The sequence below is a fragment of the Rhinoderma darwinii genome, chromosome 3 (assembly GCF_050947455.1).
Source record: "Rhinoderma darwinii isolate aRhiDar2 chromosome 3, aRhiDar2.hap1, whole genome shotgun sequence".
In the NCBI taxonomy this organism is placed as follows: domain Eukaryota; kingdom Metazoa; phylum Chordata; class Amphibia; order Anura; family Rhinodermatidae; genus Rhinoderma; species Rhinoderma darwinii.
The window spans coordinates 5951977-5964173 of record NC_134689.1 but is presented as its reverse complement, the minus strand read 5'-3'; the positions used below and the strand labels follow the sequence as shown (position 1 = coordinate 5964173).

Here is a 12197-nt window from a genome sequence, read left to right as displayed (position 1 = left end):
GTATTGCCGTACTCCAGAGAAGTTGCTTTACAAATGTTGGGGTTCTTTTATTCCTTTATTTGTTGAGAAAATGAAAAATTTGGAGCTAAAGCTACGTCTTATTGGAAAAAAAGGATTTTTTTTATCTTCACTGCCCAATTCTAATAAAATCTATGAAACCCCTGTGGGTTCAAAATGCTCACTACACCCCTAGATGAATTCTTCAAGGGGTGTAGTTTCCTAAATGGAGTCACTTTTTTGGTGTTTTCACTGTTTTGGTCCCTTAGGGGCTTTGCAAATGCGACGTGGTCTCCGCAAACCATTCCTGCTAAATTTGAGCTCCAAAAGCCAAATGGCGCTCTTTCCCTTCTAAGCTCCGCCGTGTGTCCAAAAAGCCGTTTATGACCACATGCGGGGTATTATTTTACTCGGGAGAAATTGCTTTACAAAAGTAGTGGTGCATTTTCTCCTTTTAGTCCTTGTGGAAATTAGAAAAAATTAGCTAAACCTACATTTTCTTTGAAAGAATGTAGATTTTCATTTTCACGGCCTACTTCCAATAATTTCTGCAAAAAACCTGCGGGGTCAAAATGCTCACTATACCCCTAGATAATTTCCTCAAGGGGTATAGTTTCCAAAATGGTGTAACTTTTGGGGGATTTCCACTGTTTTGGTGCCGCAAGAGCCTTTCAGATCCGACATGGTGCCTAAAATATTTTCTAATAAAAAGGAGGCCCCAAAATCCTCTAGGTGTTCCTTTGCTTCTGAGGCCGGTGCTTCAGTCCATTACCGCACTAGGGCCACATGTGGGGTATTTCTAAAAACTGCAGAATCTGGGCAATAGATATTGAGTTGCGTTTCTCTGGTAAAAACTTTCTGTGTTACAAAAAAAATAGATGAAAAATTAATTTCTGCAAAAAAAAAAAGAAATTTGAACATTTCACATCTAGTTTGCCTTAATTCCTGTGAAACATCTAAAGGGTTAAGAAACTTTCTAAATGCTGTTTTCAATACTTTGAGGGGTGAAGTTTTTAAAATGGGGTGACTTATCGAGGGTTTCTAATATATAAGGCCCTAAAATCCACTTCACATCTGAACTGGTCCTTGTAAAAATAGCCTTTTGAAATTTTCTTGAAAATGTGAGAAATTGCTGCTAAAGTTCAAAGCCTTGTAACGTCCTAGAAAAATAAAAGGATGTTCAAAAAACGATGCCAATCTAAAGTAGACATATGGGTGATGTTAATTAGCAACAATTTTGTGTGGTATTACCATCTGTCTTACAAGCTGATACATATAAATTTAGAAAAATGCAAATTTTTGCAATTTTTCGCTACATTTTGGTGTTTTTCACAATTAAATACTTAATGTATCGAGCAAATTTTGCCAGTAACATAAAGTCCAATGTGTCACGAGAAAACAATCTCAGAATCGCTTGGATAGGTAAAAGCATTCCGGAGTTATTACCACATAAAGTGAAACATGTCAGATTTGAAAAAATCGGCTGTGTCCTGAAGGCCAAAACAGGCTGTGTCCTTAAGGGGTTAAGAAGAACGACCATCCAATAGTCCTGGAGGGGATCTCAATTTCATGGGAGAAGAAAGTTGTTCCTCCTCTTCCTCTCATCCCAACGGTAGTAATCCTAAGAGCCCCTTTTTGGCCCATGGAGACTAATAGGAGAGAATCAGAGCGCTCTGGGTTTTCGGAGGAGGTTATTACCACAATTATGGTCTTTAGGAGACCATCCACTGTAATAGTAGACATTAAAAATTCTTACCCAAAAACCACAAGAGATGGACTTAATATATTTGTCCTGGAAAACCGTATTCCTAGTGGCTACAGCCTCAACCCGTCGCATCAAAAAGTTGCAAGACTTGTCCTGCAAACCTCCTTATCTAAGGGGCTTATCGGATTGCCTTTTTTTAATTACTCTACCAAATTTTGTTCCCCGGGGCGGCATTGTCCTTGTCCTTTAACCAAGACTTTTATTTGCCAACAAGGGGGAAGTAATGGAGTCCACCTACTGGAATTTCTTCAGGTTGAAGGGCCTTATAGAGGGGAAAAAGTCGATGAACTACCTTGGCCAGATGGACTAAAGCCGCTATTCTACGGGAAGGAATCCAATCTCCTCTTTACATCCAGGCTTCGGAAAACAGTAGTTTAAAAAAAAAAAAAAAAAAAATATATATATATATATATATATATATATATATATATATACTTAGCCCTAGTCATGGCAACACGTCCCTCTGCTGTCCGTCCTCCAGGGATGACGTTTCATCCCATGGGATTGCTGCAGCCTGTGATTGGCTGCAGCAGTCACATGGGATGACATGTTATTCCTGGAGACCGGGCTGGACGCAGGAGCATAGAATTCTGGGTAAGTATAAGATCTTTTTTTTCTGAGTTGCGACTTTTGAGGCGGAATTGCAGCTTTGCCAAAATCGCAACATCTGCTATTTGTTGCGGGTTTTACCTCCCCATTGAATTCAATGGGGAAAACCCGCAACAGAAAAGCAGCGAACCCACAGCTAAAATTGGCGTACTGCATATTTCCAAACGTTTTTTTTGTGTTCAAATCTCATCCATTCTGCTGCTACTGTATTACGCCGCAGATTTTCCGCAGTGTTTACGTGTGGACTCTTATAGTGTTATAAAGTCTCCTACGCTGAATATTCGCTATAGGTAACACTATACATTAGGAAAACACAGTAGATACAAGAAGACATATTACGCTATAATCGTTTTAATCCGTCTCGCTATCGAAACACCTCCCAATGTAACAGGTCTTTCCAGTTTTCGGATGTTAGCGCGGTTCTGACCTAGTTCAATACACATTTTGTTTTGTGAGATTTTCTGGCTACGTCTGGTGCCTGTTCATCTCTCAGGACTGTCTGGAACTAAACCACTTGTTCTACAGCTGCCTGCCAGACCAACTCCCCACCTGCTGCAGCCGGACAACAACCCGCGGGGATCACGGCCATCCTGACACTTATTGCACTCCCGTGGTATTGGTGTCCGGGGTCCGGAACTAGACGCCCATCAGGGAGTGGCCGGGAATTGTTATCCTAACTTTCCCTTATTATTTGTTCTCCTCGGACACCAAGTGAAATGCAATGAGTTACAACGGATCCAAGGGTTTAAGGGCTATGTACACCTTTGTAAATTGTTGTGGGTTTTTTTTTTTGGGGGGGGGGGGGTTTATTTATTTTTAATATAAAAGTCTATCAGTTGGTTTGGTGCAACTTTCTAAATACATTTTTTTGAAAAAATATTTTTACTTTTTGAGATACAGCTGCTTTATATCCTGTATACTGAGCAGCTGTATCATGCACTGGATCCTGCATGTCTCTGACAGTTCATAACTTACGTGTGATCGATAATAGGCATTATACTGTATGGGGGGCATTATACTGTATGGGGGACATTATACTGTATGGGGACATTATACTGTATGGGGACATTATACTGTATGGGGGGCATTATATTGTGTGGGGGAATTATACTGTATGGGGGCATTATACTGTATGGGGACATTATACTGTATGGGGGCATTATACTGTATGGGGGACATTATACTGTATGGGGGCATTATACTGTATGGGGGCATTATACTGTATGGGGACATTATACTGTATGGGGACATTATACTGTATGGGGGCATTATACTGTATGGGGCATTATACTGTATGGGGACATTATACTGTATGGAGGCATTATACTGTATGGGGGGCATTATATTGTGTGGGGGAATTATACTGTATGGGGCAGGTATGGGGGACATTATACTGTATGGGGGACATTATACTGTATGGGGGTATTATACTGTATGGGGACATTATACTGTATGGGGGCATTATACTGTATGGGGGCATTATACTGTATGGGGACATTATACTGTATGGGGGCATTATACTGTATGGGGGCATTATACTGTGTGGGGGCATTATACTGTATGGGGGCATTATACTGTATGGGGGCATTATACTGTATGGGGACATTATACTGTATGGGGGCATTATACTGTGTGGGGGCATTATACTGTATGGGGGACATTATACTGTATGGGGGCATTATACTGTATGGGGCATTATACTGTATGGTGGCATTATACTGTATGGGGCATTATACTGTATGGTGGCATTATACTGTATGGGGGCATTATACTGTATGGGGCATTATACTGTATGGGGACATTATACTGTATGGAGGCATTATACTGTATGGGGGCATTATACTGTATGGGGGGCATTATACTGTATGGGGCATTATACTGTATGGTGGCATTATACTGTATGGGGGCATTATACTGTATGGGGCATTATACTGTATGGTGGCATTATACTGTATGGGGGCATTATACTGTATGGGGCATTATACTGTATGGGGACATTATACTGTATGGAGGCATTATACTGTATGGGGGCATTATACTGTATGGGGCATTATACTGTATGGGGACATTATACTGTATGGAGGCATTATACTGTATGGGGGCATTATACTGTATGGGGGACATTATACTGTATGGAGGCATTATACTGTATGGGGACATTATACTGTATGGGGACATTATACTGTATGGGGGCATTATACTGTATGGGGACATTATACTGTATGGGGGCATTATACTGTATGGGGACATTATACTGTATGGGGCATTATACTGTATGGGGGGCATTATACTGTATGGGGCATTATACTGTATGGGGGCATTATACTGTATGGGGACATTATACTGTGTGGGGCATTATACTGTATGGGGGCATTATACTGTATGGGGACATTATACTGTATGGGGGCATTATACTGTATGGGGACATTATACTGTATGGGGCATTATACTGTATGGTGGCATTATACTGTATGGGGGCATTATACTGTATGGGGCATTATACTGTATGGGAGCATTATACTGTATGGGGAGCATTATACTATATGGGGGGCATTATACTGTATGGGGGCATTATATTGTATGGGGGGCATTATATTGTGTGGGGGCATTATACTGTATGGGGCAGGTATGGGGGACATTATACTGTATGGGGGGCATTATATTGTGTGGGGGCATTATACTGTATGGGGACATTATACTGTATGGGGGACATTATACTGTATGGGGACATTATACTGTATGGGGCATTATACTGTATGGGGGGCATTATACTGTATGGGGCATTATACTGTATGGGGAGCATTATACTATATGGGGGGCATTATATTGTGTGGGGGCATTATACTGTATGGGGCAGGTATGGGGGACATTATACTGTATGGGGGCATTATACTGTATGGGGACATTATACTGTATGGGGCATTATACTGTATGGGGACATTATACTGTATGGGGACATTATACTGTATGGGGACATTATACTGTATGGGGGACATTATACTGTATGGGGGACATTATACTGTATGGGGGCATTATACTGTATGGGGGCATTATATTGTGTGGGGGAATTATACTGTATGGGGGCATTATACTGTATGGGGGCATTATACTGTATGGGGGACATTATACTGTATGGGGGCATAATACTGTATGGGGACATTATACTGTATGGGGGCATTATACTGTATGGGGGCATTATACTGTATGGGGACATTATACTGTATGGGGGCATTATACTGTATGGGGGACATTATACTGTATGGGGGCATTATACTGTATGGGGACATTATACTGTATGGGGGCATTATACTGTATGGGGGCATTATACTGTATGGGGGCATTATACTGTATGGGGGCATTATACTGTGTGGGGGCATTATACTGTATGGGGACATTATACTGTATGGGGGCATTATACTGTATGGGGGGCATTATACTGTATGGGGACATTATACTGTATGGGGGCATTATACTGTATGGGGGGCATTATACTGTATGGGGACATTATACTGTATGGGGGCATTATACTGTATGGGGGGCATTATACTGTATGGGGGCATTATACTGTATGGGGGGCATTATACTGTATGGGGACATTATACTGTATGGGGGCATTATACTGTATGGGGGCATTATACTGTATGGGGGCATTATACTGTGTGGGGGCATTATACTGTATGGGGACATTATACTGTATGGGGGCATTATACTGTATGGGGGCATTATACTGTATGGAGGCATTATACTGTATGGGGGCATTATACTGTATGGGGACATTATACTGTATGGGGGCATTATACTGTATGGGGGGCATTATACTGTATGGGGACATTATACTGTATGGGACATTATACTGTATGGGGGGCATTATACTGTATGGAGGCATTATACTGTATGGGGGGCATTATACTGTATGGGGGCATTATACTGTATGGGGGCATTATACTGTATGGGGCATTATACTGTATGGGGAGCATTATACTATATGGGGGGCATTATACTGTATGGGGGGCATTATATTGTATGGGGGGCATTATATTGTGTGGGGGCATTATACTGTATGGGGGCATTATACTGTATGGGGCAGGTATGGGGGACACTATACTGTATGGGGACATTATACTGTATGGGGCAGGTATGAGGGACATTATACTATATGGGGACATTATACTGTATGGGGGGCATTATACTGTATGGGGTCATTATACTGTATGGGGGCATTATACTGTATGGGGGGCATTATACTGTATGGGGCATTATACTGTATGGGGGGCATTATACTGTATGGGGGGCATTATACTGTATGGGGGGCATTATACTGTGTGGGGGCATTATACTGTATGGGGGACATTATACTGTATGGGGACATTATACTGTATGGGGGCATTATACTGTATGGGGAGCATTATATTGTATAGGGAGCATTATAATGTATGGGGGCATTATACTGTATGGGGGTATTATAATGTGTGGGGGCATTATACTGTATGGGGCATTATACTGTATGGGGCAGGTATGGGTGAGATTATACTGTATGGGGCATTATACTGTATGGGGGAGCTATTGGGCATTATACTGTATGGGGCGGCTATGGGGCGGCTATGGGGCATTATACTCTATGGGGCATTATGCTGTATGGAGAAATTTATTTGGGCATTATACTACATGGGGCATCTGTGTGGGCATTATAATATATGGTGGCAGCTATGGGGCATTATACTGTATGGGGGCAGCTATGTGGCATTATACTGTATGGGGGCAGCTATGGGGCATTATACTGTGTGGTGGCAGCTATGGGGCATTATACTGTGTGGTGGCAGCTAGAGGGCATTATACTGTGTGGGCTGAGCCGGGTGTGTATGGGCGAGGATTGGGTGGGATTAGAGGCGTGACTTAAAAGAAAAAAATTGCTGCGCGCGCCACTTTGGCTGTCCCTCTTTGTGATACTTGTAAGTTGCGAGGTTTGTCAATAGTATCTGCGTCCTTAGGAGAGCAGGGAGGTATCTCGCTACTCTGCCAGTTACTAGGCTACGTTCGGCCTGCAGCCTATCATGTGCAGGGACTGAAACTGTGCGCAGGCCGGCATGATGACGTCACTGGATCACGCCGGCCTACGCACGAATCTCGTCAGCGTTGATTCGCTCCATTAGTTGCGGGAACGGGACCTAGGTGAGTATGACGTTTTTTTGCTTTATTTGTTTGGGGGTCGCTATATGGCACTATCTACAGAAGGGGGGGGTCGCTATATGGCACTATCTACAGGAGGGGGGTCGCTACATGGCGCTATCTACAGGAGGGGGGTCGCTGTGTGGCGCTATCTACAGGGGAGGCTGTGTGGCACTATCTACAGGGGAGGCTGTGTGGCACTATCTACAGGGGGTCTGTGTGGCACTATCTACAGGGGAGGCTGTGTGGCACTATCTACAGGGGGTCTGTGTGGCACTATCTACAGGGGAGGCTGTGTGGCACTATCTACAGGGGGTCTGTGTGGCACTATCTACAGGGGGTCTGTGTGGCACTATCTACAGGGGGTCTGTGTGGCACTACCTGGGAGGGGGGCTGTGTGCCACTACCTTGGAGAGGGGCTGTGTGGCACTACCTGGGTGGGGGGGCTATGTGGCACTACCTGGGGGGGCTGTGTAGCACTATATACAGAGGGCACTACATTTATGGGTGTATAAACTGGGGGCCAAACTTCTACATGGGGCACAAAGTGACGTTTTATGCCATTTTACTGCCGCCGTGAGTTCGCCTACAAAGTCGCCCAAGGGCCCACATAAACCTAGAGCCGGCCCTGGATACAGGATTTAGTGCAAGATACAGCTGCTCTGTATACAGGATACAAAGCAGATGTATCTCAAAAAGTAAAAATTTATTTTAACAAAAAGTATTTAGAAAGTTGAACCAAACAAACGGATCATTTTTAGAAAAAAATAAAAAACTATTTCGAAGGTGCACAAAAGCCTTTAAGATTGAATTAATACAGGACCAGTACAGGATAAGTAATGTATGTACACAGTGACTCCACCAGCAGAATAATGAGTGCAGCTCTGGAGTATAATACAGGATGTAACTCAGGATCAGTACAGGATAAGTAATGTAATGTATGTACACAGTGACTCCACCAGCAGAATAGTGAGTGCAGCTCTGGAGTATAATACAGGATGTAACTCAGGATCAGTGCAGGATAAGTAATGTAATGTATGTACACAGTGACTCCACCAGCAGAATAGTGAGTGCAGCTCTGGGGTATAATACAGGATGTAACTCAGGATCAGTACAGGATAAGTAATGTCATGTATGTACACAGGGAGTCCACCAGCAGAATAGTGAGTGCAGCTCTGGAGTATAATACAGGATGTAACTCAGGATGAGTACAGGATAAGTAATGTAATGTATGTACACAGTGACTCCACCAGCAGAATAGTGAGTGCAGCTCTGGAGTATAATACAGGATGTAACTCAGGATCAGTACAGGATAAGTAATGTAATGTATGTACACAGTGACTTCACCAGCAGAATAGTGAGTGCAGCTCTGGAGTATAATACAGGATGTAACTCAGGATCAGTACAGGATAAGTAATGTGATGTATGTACACAGTGACTCCACCCGCAGAATAGTGAGTGCAGCTCTGGAGTATAATACAGGATATAACTCAGGATCAGTACAGGATAAGTAATGTAATGTATGTACACAGTGACTCCACCAGCAGAATAGTGAGTGCAGCTCTGGAGTATAATACAGGATATAACTCAGGATCAGTACAGGATAAGTAGTTTCTAAAGGAAACACTATCTCTACTATGTTAATCATTCAGAGTTATATAATTTCTGTATCTTTTACTACCTGATCTATTAAATACTGACGTCTCTTGTGACTTGTGATGCTTTTTCCAGATTGCGCCAGAGAACTCCTGTGCAGTAGCATAAGAGGTCTTAAAGGGATATTCCCACTATTTGATCGTATGACATCTAAATCCGACATGACTGAAGGTGGGGATCAGGATAGGTGGGTGGTTGTTTTTATAGGCAGCATGGCAGAGGCGTAGCTAAGTTCTTCTGCACCCGGGGCAAAGATTCAGATTGGCGCCCCCCCCCCCAACTTATTTCCCGACATCTTCTTCCCCCTCGCCATGTTTTCTTTCCCTACCAATCAATGAGGTGTAATTTTTTTTCACGATTTTTTTAATGTAACTTGGGTATAAAAGCATTTCTACATTTTACAAGCGATGTAGTTCTATAATGTAGTTAACATAAAAATAAATTAAAAGAAAATAAATTAAAGAGGCCACACACAGCCCCCTGTAGATAGTGCCACACAGCCCCCAGAGAAGCCGAGGAGGTCATGCGGCGCAGGCAGCGGCGGAGTTCCTTCTGACTAGGGTTGGTGACAGCCAGGGCCGGCCTTAGCTTGGATGGCGCCCTGTGCGGGACTCTCTATTGCCGCCCCCTACACAAAACAAAAATGTACCACATATATGGACATGCTGGAACATATATACTGTACATTCATAAAGATAGATATTTAGACATACAGGGAAATATACATACACACAACTGGAATATATACATACAGGTAAATATATAGACGTACAGACACACACACACACACACACACAGACAGGATCATATACAAATACATAAAAGGCACAAATATACAAGCACAAAGACACATTCACAGACAGACCCATATATACGCACACAGGCACATATGTACACAGCACAGATAATGTAGTAGATGTTACCTGCAGTCCTATGTAACACCACAGATAACACAGTGATAACTCTCTGATTACAGATAATGTAGTAGATGTTACCTGCAGTCCTATGTAACACCACAGATAACAGAGATAACTCTCTGAGTACAGATAATGTAGTAGATGTTACCTGCAGTCCTATGTAACACCACAGATAACACAGTGATAACTCTCTGAGTACAGATAATGTAGTAGATGTTACCTGCAGTCCTATGTAACACCACAGATAACACAGTGATAACTCTCTGAGTACAGATAATGTAGTAGTGTTACCTGCAGTCCTATGTAACACCACAGATAACACAGTGATAACTCTCTGAGTACAGATAATGTAGTAGTGTTACCTGCAGTCCTATGTAACACCACAGATAACACAGTGATAGCTCTCTGAGTACAGATAATGTAGTAGATGTAACCTGCAGTCCTATGTAACACCACAGATAACACAGTGATAGCTCTCTGAGTACAGATAATGTAGTAGATGTTACCTGCAGTCCTATGTAACACCACAGATAACACAGTGATAACTCTCTGATTACAGATAATGTAGTAGATGTTACCTGCAGTCCTATGTAACACCACAGATAACACAGTGATAACTCTCTGATTACAGATAATGTAGTAGATGTTACCTGCAGTCCTATGTAACACCACAGATAACACAGTGATAACTCTCTGAGTACAGATAATGTAGTAGTGTTACCTGCAGTCCTATGTAACACCACAGATAACACAGTCATGTCTCTCTGAGTACAGATAATGTAGTAGATGTTACCTGCAGTCCTATGTAACACCACAGATAACACAGTCATGTCTCTCTGAGTACAGATAATGTAGTAGTGTTACCTGCAGTCCTATGTAACACCACAGATAACACAGTCATGTCTCTCTGAGTACAGATAATGTAGTAGTGTTACCTGCAGTCCTATGTAACACCACAGATAACACAGTCATGTCTCTCTGAGTACAGATAATGTAGTAGTGTTACCTGCAGTCCTATGTAACACCACAGATTACACAGTGATAACTCTCTGAGTACAGATAATGTAGTAGTGTTACCTGCAGTCCTATGTAACACCACAGATAACACAGTCATGTCTCTCTGAGTACAGATAATGTAGTAGTGTTACCTGCAGTCCTATGTAACACCACAGATAACACAGTCATGTCTCTCTGAGTACAGATAATGTAGTAGTGTTACCTGCAGTCCTATGTAACACCACAGATTACACAGTGATAACTCTCTGAGTACAGATAATGTAGTAGTGTTACCTGCAGTCCTATGTAACGCCACAGATAACACAGTGATAACTCTCTGAGTACAGATAATGTAGTAGTGTTACCTGCAGTCCTATGTAACGCCACAGATAACACAGTGATAACTCTCTGAGTACAGATAATGTAGTAGATGTCACCTGCAGTCCTATGTAACACCACAGATAACACAGTGATAACTCTCTGAGTACAGATAATGTAGTAGATGTTACCTGCAGTCCTATGTAACACCACAGATAACACAGTCATGTCTCTCTGAGTACAGATAATGTAGTAGATGTCACCTGCAGTCCTATGTAACACCACAGATAACACAGTGATAACTCTCTGAGTACAGATAATGTAGTAGTGTTACCTGCAGTCCTATGTAACGCCACAGATAACACAGTGATAACTCTCTGAGTACAGATAATGTAGTAGTGTTACCTGCAGTCCTATGTAACGCCACAGATAACACAGTGATAACTCTCTGAGTACAGATAATGTAGTAGTGTTACCTGCAGTCCTATGTAACACCACAGATAACACAGTCATGTCTCTCTGAGTACAGATAATGTAGTAGATGGCAGAGACACACACATGCAGAGACACACACACGCAGAGAGACACACACGCAGAGAGACACACACGCAGAGAGACACACACGCAGAGAGACACTCACCATGTCTTCTTGCTGACAGGTCAGGACGGGCTGTGTGTGGGCGGAGCTTCCTCTCTGCTTCTCGGCAGAGCACAGAGCACAGGCAGATGCAGGGAGGCTGCAGCACGGTAGTGGACCTGTCCCCTGACCTGAG

General features: G+C 42.7%; 1 protein-coding gene across 1 annotated transcript in view; it reads right to left on the bottom strand.

Moving 5' to 3' along the window:
- A4GALT (alpha 1,4-galactosyltransferase (P1PK blood group)) overlaps positions 1-12197 on the bottom strand; it is a 53615-nt gene extending 41418 nt beyond the window's left edge. The window contains exon 1 of the mRNA XM_075855758.1: positions 12065-12197. The gene's annotated coding sequence lies outside the window, so the exon portion shown is untranslated. The remainder of the gene's footprint in view (positions 1-12064) is intronic.